General features: G+C 42.3%; 1 long non-coding RNA gene across 2 annotated transcripts; it reads right to left on the reverse strand.

Moving 5' to 3' along the window:
* Positions 1-468: 468 nt before the first annotated feature.
* LOC139701758 (uncharacterized) lies at positions 469-14,796 on the reverse strand. Of its 2 annotated transcripts, XR_011704272.1 has the most exons (4): positions 14,709-14,796; positions 13,681-13,821; positions 2,849-3,047; positions 469-766 (listed from the first exon to the last, which is right to left on the reverse strand). It is a non-coding gene; the product is annotated as an uncharacterized lncRNA (long non-coding RNA). The 2 variants fall into 2 exon arrangements; XR_011704271.1 differs by lacking the exon at positions 469-766 and having other exon boundaries at positions 1,111-3,047.
* Positions 14,797-17,141: the final 2,345 nt, after the last annotated feature.

Here is a 17,141-nt window from a genome sequence, read left to right on the forward strand (position 1 = left end):
GAGAAAGAAAATAAGAAGAAGAAAAAGGGGGGGGGGAAGTGGGGCATATGCAATTCCTCTATATTATATTATTCTGGTGATTAAGTTGTTAAAGTCCTATTTCATGCAAAGTTCTTGGTTTCACAAATGTTGAGGTTGTGAGGACCAGAGGTTGAAGAGTAAAGGAGATTGGATGAGAAGAGCAAAAAAATAAAAGAAAGAAAGAAAAGTCTCAGAACTCTGTTTTCTTTTCTTGCAGTAGGTGGAGTTGTCTATTCCTGGCTTGAGTCTCTGCGTTCAGGATGGTGGAGGTAGCCAGTGTGAGAGGGCTTGAGCTTCTACCTGGAGCCTCCTTACTCTTAGTCTCTGAGTTGGAAACCAAGTGCCTGTACAGTTGCTGTTACATATTGATAGTTACGCACCGCCCCCCCCCACCAAAAAAAAAAGCTTGTGGGAAAAATTTTGAGTTATCACAGCTGGGGTTGGGGAGTTGGAAACCAGGTACCTGATCAGCCACAGAACCAGGCTGGTAGCCACGCTCACCGATAGATGGGGAGTAAGGTTTTCCAAGATGGATTCCGTCTGTTTCCCGCATAAGGTATTTGGTGAGGTGGGGGATACTGGGGTGACCTTGTGCTTTGTCCAGAGCTAGGTCTGGTGACCCGCAAGCAAAGCCTCTGTGTTCTGCACCAAGCACCACGCGGCTCCACCTTCCACCTGTGCCGATCGCCGTGCCTTCCATCTCACTTTATACTTCTTGTATATGCTTTTTTCAGAGAGTAATATTCTGAAAATACAAAATTATTATAACTTGTAGTTAATAACCATTTTCATTTCTTAAGAAATTTTTTGCTATGTGTCAGAAGAATAATATATTGAAATAAATTTTGAATTCATTTTTTTTGGCCAAATTCTTATTATAGAAACAAGATTTGCTCTATTGAGAAATAATGTCCAACCAATTAATGACTATGATATTTTGTTATTAGAAACCTAAAAATTATTATGATACATTCATTGGAAGACTAAGAATTGAAAAGGAGTAAATACAAGACTAAGTTGTACATTATTTATTATGCTACAAATGTCTTAATATCATGAACTTTTAAAGCATAAAGATGAAGATGGACAAATATGCATATAATACTTCTATACACACTAATAATGCCTGCTAATGAAAATGAAGCCATTTAGAAAAGACCTGTCTTTTCATTATGCTAACTATACTGATATATGCAAATGCTTAATTTGTAAACACATTTTCCTGGTATTGTGCATTTAATTTTTATTACATAATGGTAAAAATGCATAACTAATTATTCTTTAATGGTGATTAAAATAAGAGAACATATCACAAATAAGAAATATTAAAGAAATCTTTAACAGGGTTTGTTCTATAGACAGTGTGTTTGTTTCATTGATATTTTGAATTTAAGCTTGGTAACACTGAAATGGAGCAAGATATCAAACAAGAATATAGACATTATAAATTAACTGATACTATTTTATCCCATGAAAACACTTTCTAGTTTTCATAAACATGTAGTCTATCAATTAAAAAAATTGAATGACTGCTTACAAAATTCCAATTTGTAGATAGTTTAAGCAAATATACATTATTTTAAGTGTGTAATTTTTTATATACTGTGGAAAATTGAAAATTTTCTAACTCCTTCATTCAAACTCAGGGACTAACAGTTTCAAGGACAATGCCCAATTTCAAGTTTGAAAATTTGAAAATCTTGTCTTCCTTGTAGTTATCAAAAATGGTTTATATTTACAGTCAGTTTATATTTACAGAAACAATGCTAATTAATATATTTCAAATGGGTAGTTTTCAACTACAATTAACTGCATTAAATATATTAACAAATAACAGAATTATCAAAGATTAGTAACCCATAAAATCTTGAACAACTGTGAGTCCTGCTCCATGAGTCAGAAAAAAAAAATAGTTCTATTCTTTAATACCCCTTTAAATTTGTTCCATGCCATAAAAATCCTTCAATGACTAGGTTTTTAGATGCTCAGACTCTATAGGATTCTGCAGACAAGTCCAGGCAACAGTAGGCATTTATTCATTTTCTACAGTCTACAGATTCCTAAATGCATGACATTCATTATCATTACATGTATAAATAAAAAGACATATGTATGGTATATATCATTCCTTATCTAAAAAAATAAAAATCTGCAATATTCCAAAATCAAAACATTGGAGACGCATTGTGATGCTACAAGTAGAAAATTACACATCTGACCTCCAAGTATGGTCACAGTCAGAATACAGGTGCACTAAATATATTGCATATAATACTAACTTCAGGATATGTGTAAAGGTGTGTGTAAAGTACTCATGCATTTCTTGTTTAGAATTGAGTTTCATTCCCAAGGTAACTTATGTAATTGAAAACATTTCAAAATCTGAGAATTTGAAACCCTTCTCCCAAACATTTCAGCATAGACATTGAATCTATTCAATCATTCAATCTAAGTGCATGGGGTGTAGGTGGATGGGTTTGTGTATGTGTTCCATGAAATCCAGTATTTAATTACTCCCACTGGAAAATTTACTCAGATATATAATCTGCCATAACCCTAATAAAATTTCTAGTTGATCAAATGAAACATTTCTTCCTTTTTGTTTCCTCTAGAAATTGCTGCTAAAATTATTACAGATTACAAAGGAAAACATTTATATTTTAAATGCTAAAACTAAACAATAAAGTTTTGCTATAATAATAAATGTCTTACTAAGTGGTATAAATAACAAGGATCTACTGGCAAATTATAGATGGGTAACTGCAAAATTTTGGAGCACATATTTAAAGAAATAAATGCCAACGATCATGTGATGCTTCAGTACTACCCAGTCGGAGAGCTGCAAAATGTTCTTTTAAGGTTCCTGTGGTGATTTTGAGCCTCTGTTGCATCATGAGGGGGAGGTTTGGGCTGGATCCACTCATTGTTCTTCTTACTTGGGAAGATCTTCTTCCTCAGTACAAAGTCATACTTGACTCAAGGATTCAGGGAATAAAAGATATTTGCGTCATGGGGAATCTTCAGCTCTGGGGAGAGAGGAGAATACAGGTATTAGGTGGCTTTCAACAGATGCACCACAGGACACTCCCAACATCTGAGAGCCTCCGTCAGGAAAGGCATGATCCACAGACCTGCGAGTTCACCAATTCAGCTCCAATACCTACAAAGATGTCCTCAATAGTTCTTCCTGAGGAAAAAATGACTTCAACAGACATAATATATGTTGCTTTGGCAGAACATTTCAGTTCCTCTTGTATCTGCCATAGGACACTGCAAGGGTTTGCATCCAGAATCTCCTGCAAAAGGCTCAAATGTTGAGTGACTGGTCCCCAATTCAGCAATGATCATAGGTCAGTTTTGGGGGAAGCATTCGATGGTGAGTGCTCTGATGTTATCATGAAATACTCATTCAAGATGAATACAATACTGGGAGGTGGTATGAACTGCAGCTAGTTTGGGCATGGTTGAAGAAAGACCTGCACAGAAGAGGGCCTTTGGTAGGTGTATATTTTCCCAGTTGGCTCCCCTTAATCTTCATTCTCCTAGTAGTATTCCTCATCCTCCTATCTTTCTTTCCCTCCCTCTATCACCCTCATTCTCTCTCTCCTAATCTATGCCCTGATTGGCAAGAGGCTGAGTAACTTTCCACTGCCATACACTTATGTCATTATAGACAGACTCAGTGCATAATCAAATGGAGAGCAATGAGACCCAGAGCCAAAATACATGATTTCTTTTCTAAGTTATTTTCCTCAAGTATTGTCACAGTGAGAAAAGGCTAACCAATACACATACCACATTTTAGCCATGCTCCTGCCATTGGTGGTGCCTGCCTCCATGTGGTCCAGGCTTCCTAGAATGGATGCCATATCACAAATGCTACCCTACTGAGAACAATGGTTCCAAAGACCAGGGGAGTAACTGCTTTACTTCAGCATTTTGCTATGGCCCAGGGATGCCACAACCCCCAGTGGGTTTCAGACACTCAGCTAGTCCTTCCTCTGAACACCTGTTTCCTGCAGCCTTCCTCTGGCCTACAGCCTGTTCTCAGTCAGTCAGTGCTGGGCTGGATGTGTGTATCTCTGCTATGATTTCCTTAGCCTACCAAGGTTTCAGCCTTCCTCTTCTGTAAGACTCTACTAACCTAACAAACTTAGTAGATTAATATATGAGATAAGTTACCCTAGAATTCCTAGGGGTGGAGTGTTTCAGTGCAGACAGGTTGGGATCATGGCTGCTATGGATGTTTTACTCTCAAAAAAGAAAACAGCAATGGTATTATTTATAGATCAGCTCTGTGGTATACATGCTTAGAAATCCCTCAGATTACTTTAGTTAGGGATAATGATCTCACTATTCTGATCACTTATTGGGAAGCAGACTCTGGCACAGAGGACTTGGGAATTTGTCCAAAGATAGACTATTCAGGCTGTTGCCCAGCCTGTACTTTTTAAAAATTTATTCCTGGTTTTGCTTGCTGGAACACTGACAATACTCCACACAGGCTGTGGTTTTAATGTCATACACAATGCTTTAAATATTGTGCTTCAGGCCAGAAAAGTATCAATTTCATCCTTAGTCCCTGTGTTCCCATCTTCCTCTAAAACCATTCCTATCAGTGAGCTATGGAGCCATCCTGACCCTGAGAGGAAGCTTTCCTCCTTACTCCTCACTGATACCAGCATGGAATGCCTGTTCAGGTCCAGGGAAAAACACATGGTGGGGGTTGCATTAGCCACTGGGGAAGATAATAGAACCTGTAAACCGTTTTTCCAGCCTCAGTGCAGGTTTTCCTGTGCACAACGCCCACCACACCCTGTTTGAGTGTTCTTCTAGGTCAGATACTACTATTTTGAACTACAATTTGTCCTGAGTCCACTTCCAGACCAGTGCTCCCTGCCATCCTATTGTCCCACTTACTCATGGTCTTCTGAATTCTCCTCCTTTAGCAAGTGTTGGTCCAGAGTCCTGCATATGATTACAGAAGCCCTATCATGGCAGGTCCTGGATCAACATAGGATACAGGCCTTCAGGAAATGGGCCTACCCGAAGGACAGTGGCTACCTGGAGGACAGTGGTCAGGTCATTTGAGTCACCTCAGCTCTAAATAAAAGGATACCATGTCATCACTCTAGTGCCTGAGGGTGGTCTCCTGGTAATCTCGTGGGGTCTTCTGATTCTCATACAACACTGTGCTTGTAGCTTCCATTGCCTTGTTTGTGTAGAGTCACATTCCACTCAGAATAAAAGGACCACACAGCCTATGTACAGACACACTCTTCTCCCACCAAGATGGGAGGAATAGACCGTGTCCTCCTATATATCCCTAGTCTACTCTGAGATGCAAGCTGCATTTGTGTGTAGCCCAGGCAGAAGCCCTAGAGGCTTTGATCCTGATTCCCAGGACAAAAACAGACTCAAGGACAAGATCGTGTGTGTGAGTGCTCAATGATAGCCATGAGAGCACCTGGCCTCCTGAGGCTCAGTGCTGACTGGGGTGTATTGGAGCACCTCATTCAGCAAGGGTGATCATTAAAAATGGGATCCTAGAGGTTTAGTTTACACCATATCCATATAAATTCTGCAGAGACCCTCCCAGTTCCTTATTCAAGGGACACAAAGAACCTCATACCAATGTCCTCCATGTGCACCTGCATTCTCCATCCAATACAGTAGATGGGCCTAGGTCCTTTCCTATTCTCATCTCCCACCAATACCTGCCCCTGGACTTCTGGCCTGCCTGCTACCACCAAACACAGACTCCCCCAGATATGGGGGTAGACATACTGGTGCTCTCCCTCCTCTCAGGTCTATCCCTTAACACTGACCTCTTTCTTCCTTGTTTCCATCTATGCTTCCTGACCATTCAGGAGCTCCAATTCTAAAGGGCATGGATAGTCCATGGCATTTGATATGTGTTTGCTCCCTGCCCTGGGTTAAGCATAAGGAGACATCCCTTCTACTGGTCTTATCAGGACACTCTTACAGTTTTTTCTGCTTTGCTCTTCTAAGCTAATATGAACCAAGAATCTGTCTCCCAAATGCTTGTTTTAGAGGGCCTTGAGGATCTGCTAGTAGTGACTCCTAGGACACTAGGCTTCATGAAGCATTTATTGTCCATAAACCTGTGTCCTCCTTTTGGAGAAAAGGTTCTCCTCCAGGCTGTGGTGATGCTGTCTGTAATTGCAGAGGATACTTCAAGAACTGTGGGGGATGGCAACATCAGCACACCCAGAAACTGTAAGCCACCCCAGCCTGTCAGTTTGCTCTTTAGGGCTTCTAGAACATATAGGAATCTGAGGTTTCTTCCCTCCTTTTGTGGATGTACAGTAGTACCAGAAAAAAAGAGCCAATAAGATCAGTGTTTACCCTCCTTCCTTGATCTTGGCCACTTGCTGGTGGATCATTTTCCCAGGATGAAGTAATGGTTGACTGGAGAGTTTATGGCACATACGATGTTTCCATTGTCAGGGATCCCATTGTGGGGAGGGAGTGGCAGAAAGGTGGTAGTTGACATTCAAGTAGTACACCACAGGACACACTCAACATCTGAGAGCCTCTGCCATGTCAGGCCATCCACAGCCCGTAGAGCCCTCCAATCCAGCGATAGTACTATCAAAGACTTCCTCCATGGGTCTTCCTTGAGGAAAGACTGCGCACAAGAACTAACACCTTTCAAAGAAAACGCCCCTTGAACACCAGAATGACTCAGTTCAGGTTGGACCTGCCAAAGAACTACTGCTAGTGTTTGTGTCAGAATTTGCCCCCAGTGGCCCATGTGCTGAACCTTTCTTCACCATGCAGGAATATTGAAACAAGTGCTTTCAGGAAATTGTTTGATGGTGAGTACCTTGACCTAATCAGTGGATTAATCCATTTATAGATGAATACACTCCTAGAAGGTGATAAAAATTGGAAGTATGTTGGGCATGGATGGAGGATGACCTGAGCAGGGGTATGCCCTCAGGAACAGAAATGTTTTCATGTCTTCCTCTTCCTCCTCATCATTATCCCTCTGATTTGTATTCTTATTCCAGTTATAATTAAACCTACTCTTGTGCTTTTTGTATTCCTTTCTCTTGTTTGCCTCCTTCCCCTCCTCATCCCCCTCTTTTTTCACATCAGTGTGATTCCATTTGTAGCCCATTTTTTCCCTTCTTAGTCAGAGATCATCTTTATCAGTGACCATGGTGCATGCTGCTGCTTGAAGGAGGCTTTCTTCTTTGACCATTATAGATGTCAGCTTTGCAATGAGTGACTGATGCAGGGGAGGACACATGTTAGGGAGGTCCAGCAGCCCCTGGGACAGCACAGAGCACCTGCATATTTTAGGCCCACTTCAGTGCAGTTTCCTTTGTGCACAAGACCCACCACACACTCTGGCTGTTTTTTCTAGGCCAAGGCACTCTTTCTTTCTTTTTTTGGGATGCAAATTGTCTGGAGCCTGCTGGTTGATCATTTCTCCCCACCATCTCGTTGTCCCACTTATTCTGATGCTCTGAGATGATTTATGGGAGCTCAAATTTTCCAAATATTCCTTTTTAAGCAGTGTTGGTCCAAATCCTGCATATCAGCAGGAACCCTATCCTGGAAGGTCACCTGGATCAGCATGAAAAACAGGTCATCAGGGTATGTGGCCTGGAGGTTATGCCCAGACAACAGTGGTCAGGGACATTCAGGAAACACCTCAGCTGTGAACACAAAGGCACCTCTTGTTATCCTGCCACCTAAGGCTGGGCTCCCTGTAATCATATTGGTTCTTCCCATGGGCTACTACCCCAATCCTCATACAATAGTCTGCCTGTAATTGCCATTGACCTGTCTGGAGGCACTTTTCACTCAAGGTAAAAGGACTCAAGAGTCTGTGCACAGATACCTCCTACTCCCACTGAGATCAGAGTAATAGACCAGTGACCCACTATATGCCAGTTCTACTCTAGGATGCAGGCTGATTCTTTACTTGGCACAGGCAGAAATGTTGCAGGCTTTGGTCCTTACAGCCAGGGCAAAAAACAAACTGAGGAACAAGACCATGCAGATGAGAGACTAGAGGCTCAGTGGTGGCTGGGGTGTAATGGGATACCTGAACCAGCAGGGGGAGAACTGAACATGTCTCCTCTGCATCTGGACACCTGAAATATTAGGGTGTATACTCCACATCCATATAAATTCTACAAAGAGACTTTCTCAGCTACCCATTCAAGGGATATGCAGACTCACACTCCTGGCTTCCTGAATGGCTCGTAGGTGTCTGTGGCCCATACAGTGCAGCCTGCACCCTAGATATTTCTCTGACCTCATCTGTCTCCAGCATGTGCTCTTACACTTGTGGCTGGCAAACCCCACAGCATGCAGGCCCACTCACAGCTGGAGCTGGGCATACGGGTGCTCTCCCTCCTCTCAGGTCAAGTCCTAAACACAGACCTCTCCCTTCTTTATTCCCTCCTAACCTTCCAGAAGCTCCAATTCAAGATGGCAGGACTAGTCCATGGTGTTGGATATGTTTTCTGCCTTTTCCAGTGTGGTCACCTGTGAGAAACCCCTGCTGTCAGGCTCACCAGGATTATCTCGTATTCCATCATAATCTGCTCTTCTAGGTTGATGTAAACCATGCAGCTGTCTCCCAGCTGCTTGTTGTAGATGGGCAGTGAGGTACTGCTAGTGGAGATACCTGCAATACTGGACACTGTTGCTTTTGGTGGCCATGGGAAAAGGCCTGGACAATTCTGAAGAGGTGTTGCTCAAAGATGCAGTGGAGCTGGACGTCATTGCCGAGGACTCTGAATTCGACTTCAAGAACTGTGGAGATGGCAACATCAGCAGAATCCCCAAAACTTCAGGTTCACAGCACTCTCTATGGGGCTTCTGGAAACTATACCCAGACTTTGAGTTATCTTGGCTCTTTAGATTAGCCAAGGATGCAATCAGAGACAACATTGTCCCCTCAGTCTACCACCAAGTAGGAAACCTTACTTTTGCACAGGGCCTGCTTCTAAGCTCCTTTATCCCTCAAAATACTGCCTCTACTCTGGTTGCCTTGCCTGCCTCTGCCTGCTTCTTCCTCTATGTTGTACAAATGCACACCTGCCTCACTGACATACAGAGCACGATCATTTTACTGCCCATGATGCTGTTCTAACTTCCCACTCTGCCCTGTTCAGAGCTCATAGACATATCTTTTCCTTTTGGAACTCATCACCACCCAGAAGTCAGCATCACTCACTGCAGTGGTGAAATGGAGTTGAGACAGGAACATGGGCTCTACAGCAGGAAACAGCAGATCTAGGCAGCAGACACCAGAAGGAAGTTCAACCACCAAGCCCAGGCATGCAAAGACATTTCATCCATTAGCAGGAAGCTCTCTGCCCTCAGATCTGGAGGGAATGTTAACACATTCCCTTTCTCAGCCCTTTCTCTGTGGCACAAGTCAAGGCTGGCAAGGCTCTACTGACAGAACTGGTAATGGGATGGACTTCAGCTCTAGAGTTGGGGACAGAGCTAAATTCAGCAGCGGAGCAAGAGCTGCCTGGAACTCCAAAGCTGACACTAAAGCCAGCTCTAGAACTGCCTCTTGCTTCCAAACACATACTGGGTTGAACACAAGCTCTGGATCTGATGCTGGTGCTGCCACTTGACTGGGCACCAGAGCACCTCCTGGAGAAGGCTGTAGCTCTGCAGGTGCTTTAAGAGCTTGTTCTGGAACTGAGGCTGCAGCTAGAGGAGAAATGATTCCAACATGACTGCCTTGCCCTGAGCTTTGCTAAAACAGTCAATACTCTATCTGCCCAGAAGTTTTTAGCCCCAAAGCCCACACAGGATCTCTTCTCAGACCAACAACATTGCCTGAGTGGTAAAAGGCTTATCATTATTCCCAGTGCAACATTAGACTTATAGACTCCATCCAGTGGGACCAAAACATGACCTTTTTCATTTACACTTGTGTACCCTCCTTACCCTTGTATACCCACCCCAGTCCTCCTCTTCCTGCTGCACTTCACATCCTCAAGCTGGGCCTGCAGGTAGTGAGCACAGTGCTCCAGGTTCAAGCCACTCATGTGTAGCTGCACAAAAGGCAACAGCAGCTGGAGACTTATGAAAATCCTCTAGGTCAATCTGGGTGCCCAGGCTGAAAGGCATGGCACTGTGGGCAGGCAGAAGCCTGGACTCTGTTTCCCATAGCTCCTGTTTAATTTCCTGTCTCCACAATACAGTCCACCCCAGCCAAGTCTCACTGGCTGTACAGGCTGTGACAGGGCAGGTCTCTAGACAAAGAACCAGCATCAGTCCCAGATCCATGGTGTGTCCAGCTCTCCCTTCCTGCAGGGAAGCCTTACACTCTTCTTTCTGTTTGATACATGTTCTCCAATCTGGAATGCAACCTATGGGAGAATAGTCCTCCTGTCCATCCAGGAGGTCCAAGAAGCAGGATATAAATTTAACACCCATAAACCAATTGAATTCTTACACACCAATGATTAATTGGCTGACAGAAAAAGTAGGAAATCTATGCCATTCACAACAGCCTCAAAAAAATGAAATACTTGGGAGTCTAACAAATAAGGTGAAAGACCTCTATAATTAAAACTACAGAAAACTAAAGAAAGAAATTAAAGAGGACCTTAGAAGATGAAAAGATCTCCCATGTTCTTGGATAGGCATAATCAATATTGTCAAAATGGCCAAACTACCAAAAGTGTTATACAGATTTAATGCAATTCCTACAAAGATTCCAATTATGTTCTTCATAGAAATAGAAAAGGTAGCCATTACTTTCATTTTGGAAAAAAGGAGTCCCAGAATAGCTAAAGCAATACTTTGTGAGAAAAGTGAAGCAGGAGGCATCACAATACCAGATCTTAAATTATACCACAGAGCTATCATAATAAAAATGACATGGTATTGGCACAAAAAAACACACATTAAGACCAATGGAACAAAATTAAACACAGACAAACACACATAAATACAGTTATCTCATACTAGACAAAGGCACCATAAGCAAACATTGGAGAAAAGATAGCCTCTTCAACAAGTGATGCTGGGAAAACTGGAAATCAATATGCAGCAGAATGAAGGTGAGACCCCTGAACAAAACTCAACTTAAAGTGGATCAAGGACTTAGGTATTAGACCAGACACTGTGCCTACTAGAAGAAAACATAGACCCAATGCTCCTAGGAGCCTAGGAACCAACTTCCTCAGCAGGACTCCTAAAGCACAAGAAGTAAAATCAAGAATCAATAAGTTGGATGGTATCAAACTAAAAAGCTTCTGCACACCAAAGGAAACAATCAAGAACATGGAGCCACCTGCACCTCAGACAGAGCACTAATCTCCAGGATATACAAAGAACTCAAAAATCTTAACACACACAAAAAAATAAAAATAAATGGGCAAAGGAACTGAGCAGACACTCTGCAGAAGAAGAAATAAATATTCAACACTCTAGCAATTAGAGAAATAACAATGAAAATGATACTGAGATTCCATCTCACTCCAGTCAGAATATCCACTATCAAGAATACAAGTAACAATAAATATTGGAAAGGATATGGGGAAAAAGGTTTACTGATCCATTGCTGGTGGACCACAAATTGGTGCAATCACTATGGAAAGTAGTATGGAGATTCTCCAGAAAACTTGGAATTGAATCACCATTTGACCCAATTATCTCACTCCTTAGTGTATATCCAAAGGACTTAAACATATTACAGCCACATCAGTGTTTATAACAGCTCAATTCACAGTAGCTAAGTTATGGAACCAACCTAGGTACCCTTCAACAGATGAATGGATAAAGAAAGTGTGGTATATATAAACAATGGAATACTAATCAGCCATACAGAAGAATAAAATTATGGCCTTTGCCCAAAAATGGATGAAACTGGAGACTATCATGCTGAGCAAAATAAGCCAATCCCAAAAACCAAAGACAGAATGCTCTTTGTGATATTTGGATGCTAACACACAATAAGGTGGGGTGGGGGAGATGTAAGAAAAGAAGTTCATTGGATTAAACAGAGGGGAATGAAGAGAAGGAAGGGTGAATGGGTATACGAAAGATAGTAGAAGGAATTAGACATAATTTTCCTATGTTCAAATGTGAATACATGACCAGTGTACCTCCACATCATGTTCAACCATAAGAATTGGATCCAACTTATAAGTTATATTCCATGTACGTGTAACATGTCAAAATACATTCTACTATCATGTATATCTAAAAAGAACAAATATTTTTTTAAAAATAAACTCAAATAGGCTGTTGATTGCCTCCTTCATCTCCTAGTCTGTACATCCTACTCAGGCAGTGGTTAATTAAATGCAACTCTCCCCAGGAAGAGATCATCTCCTCCCAGTTGCATCATGGGTAATGACAAGGATGAACAGTTTGGCAGTTTCTTCAACAGTCAAACATATACCCACCGTAGAATCCAGCAAATCTTACCCTTAGCTATTTATCCTACAGAATTCAGAACTTATCTTCACACAAAAACTTGTACATGAATGCTTAGCCGGATCTCTTCATAATCACCCCAAACTAGAAACAAACCCAAAAGTCTTACTATTGTTGAATGAACCAATTGTGATAATCCATACAATAAATACTAACTACTCAGCAATAAGAAAAAAAAATTATTGATAAAGGCAACAGTTTGGATGGATCTTAAAGGCATTATGTCAAGGAAAAAAATCCAGTCTCAAATTGATATTTGGATACTAATACACAATAAGGCAGGGTGAGGGAGGTGTAAGAGAAGAAGTCTGTGTCCATTTATATGAGGTTCCCAAGAGTTCCAAACTATAGTGATGAAGAAGAGATCATGCATGCTAAGATTAGGCATGGGACAGGTGTGTGGCTATAGCAGAGTAGTAATGGAGGAATTTGAGGGCTAACAGAACTTTTTCTGTAACCATATTGTGGTGCTGGTTTCATGAGTCTCAATGTATATTGAAACCCAAAGAACTATAAGCCAAAAGGAATGTCCATTTTACTGTAGGACAATTGAAAAAAAAAAGGGAGGACTAAACTTTTGATATTAATTATATAAAAGACCAAGAAAGACTGAAGAAATGTTCCAAATAAAGAAACCTGAAGAGACATGACATAAAAACAATACCCAGATACCACACTGGAAGAGAAAAATGACAGAACATCCTTTTTATTAATAGAAAAAACACATCTCTGAAGTTTCAGTTCTAACATTTCTCAAAACCTGGAAAGAAATCACTAGTGCCCTTCAGTTCTGGTCCTTTGATATTTTTCTACATGAATTACTTAATAGATTCAATTAAGTGTCCACGGGTTTCTTGCTAAATGAAGGGCAACTTACAGGTAGAGATAAGATAGGAGAAATTTCACTTTCCATCTTAGGCTTTGAATACAGTCTGCCAAAACATTTATCCACTCTTCTTTTATAGTACTTTCTGTTATAAAAATATTAAAAATTTTTGGTGGCTTTTAGGAGTTAATTTTGTAAATAATTGAGATTTTTTTTTCCTAGTTCTATAGGGAAGGTGTACAATGTGCAGCTTTATAAGCATCTTCTTAGTCTCACTGTTAAGAGATCATTTTTTTTCAAAGTGTAAAACTGTTCTTTCCCAGTTATTTACACTATTACATGAAACAGCAAATCCCAATGCTAACTGACTCACTTACCAAAATGAATTTGACTCACTGATCATCAGTGGACCTGGACTCCTCTGTGGTGGTCTTGGTCCTTCCTTTTTCCTCTTAGCAATTTGTTCTCAGGCTGCCTTCTACTGTAGTGGCAAATTCTGACAGCAGCAATCCGAGCTTCTGTGTTTGTTTAATCACATCAAATGAAAGAAATGTTATCTTTAACTAAACAGAAGTCCCCAACCTCACTGACTGTACACCTTATGGCATCTGTTACCTTTGAACCAACTGCAGCCAAACACTAGGGGTGCTACTGTAGAAGAGGAAGAGTGGATGAGAGAGGGCACCCTAATGTCTCCAGTAGTCATTCTCTTTAAGTTGACATTTTCTTTACCTAATAGAATCGGCTACTATCTATTTGATCCATACCGTGTGCTGCTCTTTGCATCCTTTGGCCACTTCAAACTACAGGGAACTCAGTTATCTTTCCAGGTTACCTTAGTTATGGGATTGTATGGGGAACACTAATGGAAGGTCAGGGTGACAGCAAACTCTTCAGCACTTCAGCAGGAAGGCTGCTTGGGGAACTGGGGGGCCCATCAGGGCACTGCAGCAGCTCCAGGGACTCCAAGGCCAACCTCATGGGGAGCCTGGGAAGCGAGGCTTTCTTTTGGTGTAGTTTCTCTTAGGTGCTTAGTCCCAACACCCTGGGAGAGTCTGTTTTCTACCACATCCCTGTCTGCACGGGGCCACCACTGGGCAGTGCTACCCAGAGAGCCGTGCCTGCTTGAAGGAAGGTCCCACTTCCCGACCTGAGGCTGGGGGTGAGCTCACAACGTAAGGCCAAGAAAGCCCTTGCCGCAGCTGGCTGTCCAGGAGGCCCTCGGAGGCGGTCCCCTCACAGCAAGGGGACCTGGCAGGCCCTTCCCAGGGCCCCTGTCCGCCTGTACAGTAGTCTCATCCCCCTGACTGATGGGCTGCTTCATATGGGAAACCGGGCATGGCGGGGTGGGGGGCGTCCACAGGTCCCATGGCCATGATGTGGCAGCAGCAGGCCTCCCACCTACCGAGACTGTGTCCAGGTGAGGAAGTCAGAACCTGTCCCACTCGAGGTCACCCACTGGGCTGACAGCCCGGCTGGAGGGGCGAGCCCAGGGAACCGCCCCCAGCAGGCAGAGGCGGAAGCGGAAGCGCGACGAGTCGTGGCGGCGGAGGCGTGGGGGGCGGGGCCTACCCGATGGCGCGAACTTTGACCCACAGTGGCGCCTGGGTCCCAGGTGGACGAGCCCGGAAGTTGTGCCCTGGAGGTGGGCTGCGGGTCCGATTTGAAGGTCGTCGCAGAAAGTGACCTGACCAGGAGCGGCGCCAACCCTGTAGCGCCACGACTGGGATCGAGGGTGGGACCGGCAGGACTCTGCTGCGGGTCCCGGTCCCGAGCCCTGGGCGGCCGCCTTCCCAGACTCCGTCCGGGGGCTACCTACTCCCTGAGAGCCCGCTTTGTGCGAGTCCCCACAGCGGCCACCCGCCCCTTTCCTCACAATTCCAGCGTAATACTCGCTACCCCGAGTTACTGCAGACCCCACAGGTTAAGGGCTTGCTCCCAAAGCCAGGACCCACTTGAAATGTCATGTACAAGTTCCAGGCCTTCAATGCTTCCTGGTACCAACTGTGACTCTAGAGTTATCATACTTCCCTCTTTATGTTTAAAAATGTGCTAGAAAGACTCACAGAACCCAGAAAAGCACTTCACTTACTAGTACCAAATTATTACAAATTCTACAATGAAGAATGATCCAAATATTCTCTCCTAGTGTACCGCTTCCCAGAACTTGCACATGGTCACCAACTCAGAAGCTCTCAGAACCCAGTGTTCAGGATTCCATGGGAGATCCACTATGTATGTGTGGTTGGTTGAATCATTGGCCCCTGGTGATTAACTCAATCTTGAGTCCCTCACCCCTTCTCAGAGGTTCTTCATTGGGGATGAAAGTTCCAGTCATCTAATCTAATGGTTTGTCTTTCTGATTACCAGTCACACACTAAAGTATTTGGGGTCCCATCAAGACTTACCTTATTAGCACAAAATGTGCCCCTGATTCCTCTGTCACTCAGGAAGTTGCAAGTCCATCAGGAGCTCTCTGCCAGAAATTGGGGACAAAGTCCCGATACTTATTTTTTTCTTCATATATTTTATTGTTGCATTAGAGTTGTGCATTAGTGTTGGGCATAATGGTGGGATTTGCTGTTAGATATTTGTACATGCAAAATTCTCACAATATAATTTGGCCAATATCTCTCCCCAGCACTTCCCTCTCCCTTCTTTATCCCTCTCCTTGGTCCTTCATCTACTCCCTTTGATTTTCATGCGATCCCCCACCTTTATTTTTTGTTTTCATCCCTGTGTTATTGGTTCTTTTTAGTTATACATGACAGAATCCATTTTTATATAAATGTACAAGCATGGAATATATCTTATTCTAATTCAGAACTCAGTACTTCTCCTCCCCTGCCTCATCTCCTGCTCCCTTCCATCTATTGATCTTTATGCCTACCCATACTGACTTTTTAAAATTAACTTCTTGTGAACATGAATGATGGTGAGATTCACTGTGGTGTATTCACATATGTACACATAAAGAAAGTTGTGTGAGATTCATTCACTGTCTCCACTTCCTATCTTTATCCCTTCCCTTAGTTCCCCTTTGTTTAATCCACAGAACTTCTACTCCACCACCCCCCTTATTGGGGGTAGTTTGCACATATCAGAGAAAATATTTGACCTTTGGTTTTTGGGGGGAGGGGGATTGGCTTGTTTCACTTAGCATGATAGTCTCAAGATTCATCCATTTATGGCAAATATAATAAAGTCATTCTTTATAGTTAATACACCAAACTGTATATATACCACATTTACTTTTTAAATTTGTATTTTAGTTATACATGACAGTAGAATCTATTTTGGTATATTTATATGAATGTGGAGTATACTATTCTAATTAGGATATTACATGAATGTACACAATATTGAGATTCAGAGTGGTGTATTCATTTATGTACATAAGAAAGTTATATCAGATTTATTCCACTGTCTTTCCTATTACTATTCCCCCTCCCTTCCTTTCATCCCCTTTGTCTAATCTACTGAAATTCTACTTTCCCCTAACCCCACCTTGTTCTATGTTAGCATCCACATAACGGCAAAACCATTCCACCTTTGATTTTTAGGGAAAGGCTTATTTTGCTTAGCATGATACTCTTAAGATCCACCCATTTACCAGCAAATGTCATAAAGTCATTCTTCTTTATGTCTGACTAATATTCCATTGTGTATATAAACCATTTTCTTTATACATTCATCTGTTGATGGGCATCTATATCTTAGCTCTTGTGAATTATGCTGCTATAAATATTGATATATCTGCATCACTGTAGTATGATGATTTTAACTCCTTAGGATATACACTGAGGAGTGGAATAACAGGGTCAAGTGGTGGTCCATT

The sequence above is a fragment of the Marmota flaviventris genome, chromosome 14 (assembly GCF_047511675.1).
Source record: "Marmota flaviventris isolate mMarFla1 chromosome 14, mMarFla1.hap1, whole genome shotgun sequence".
Lineage (NCBI taxonomy): Eukaryota > Metazoa > Chordata > Mammalia > Rodentia > Sciuridae > Marmota > Marmota flaviventris.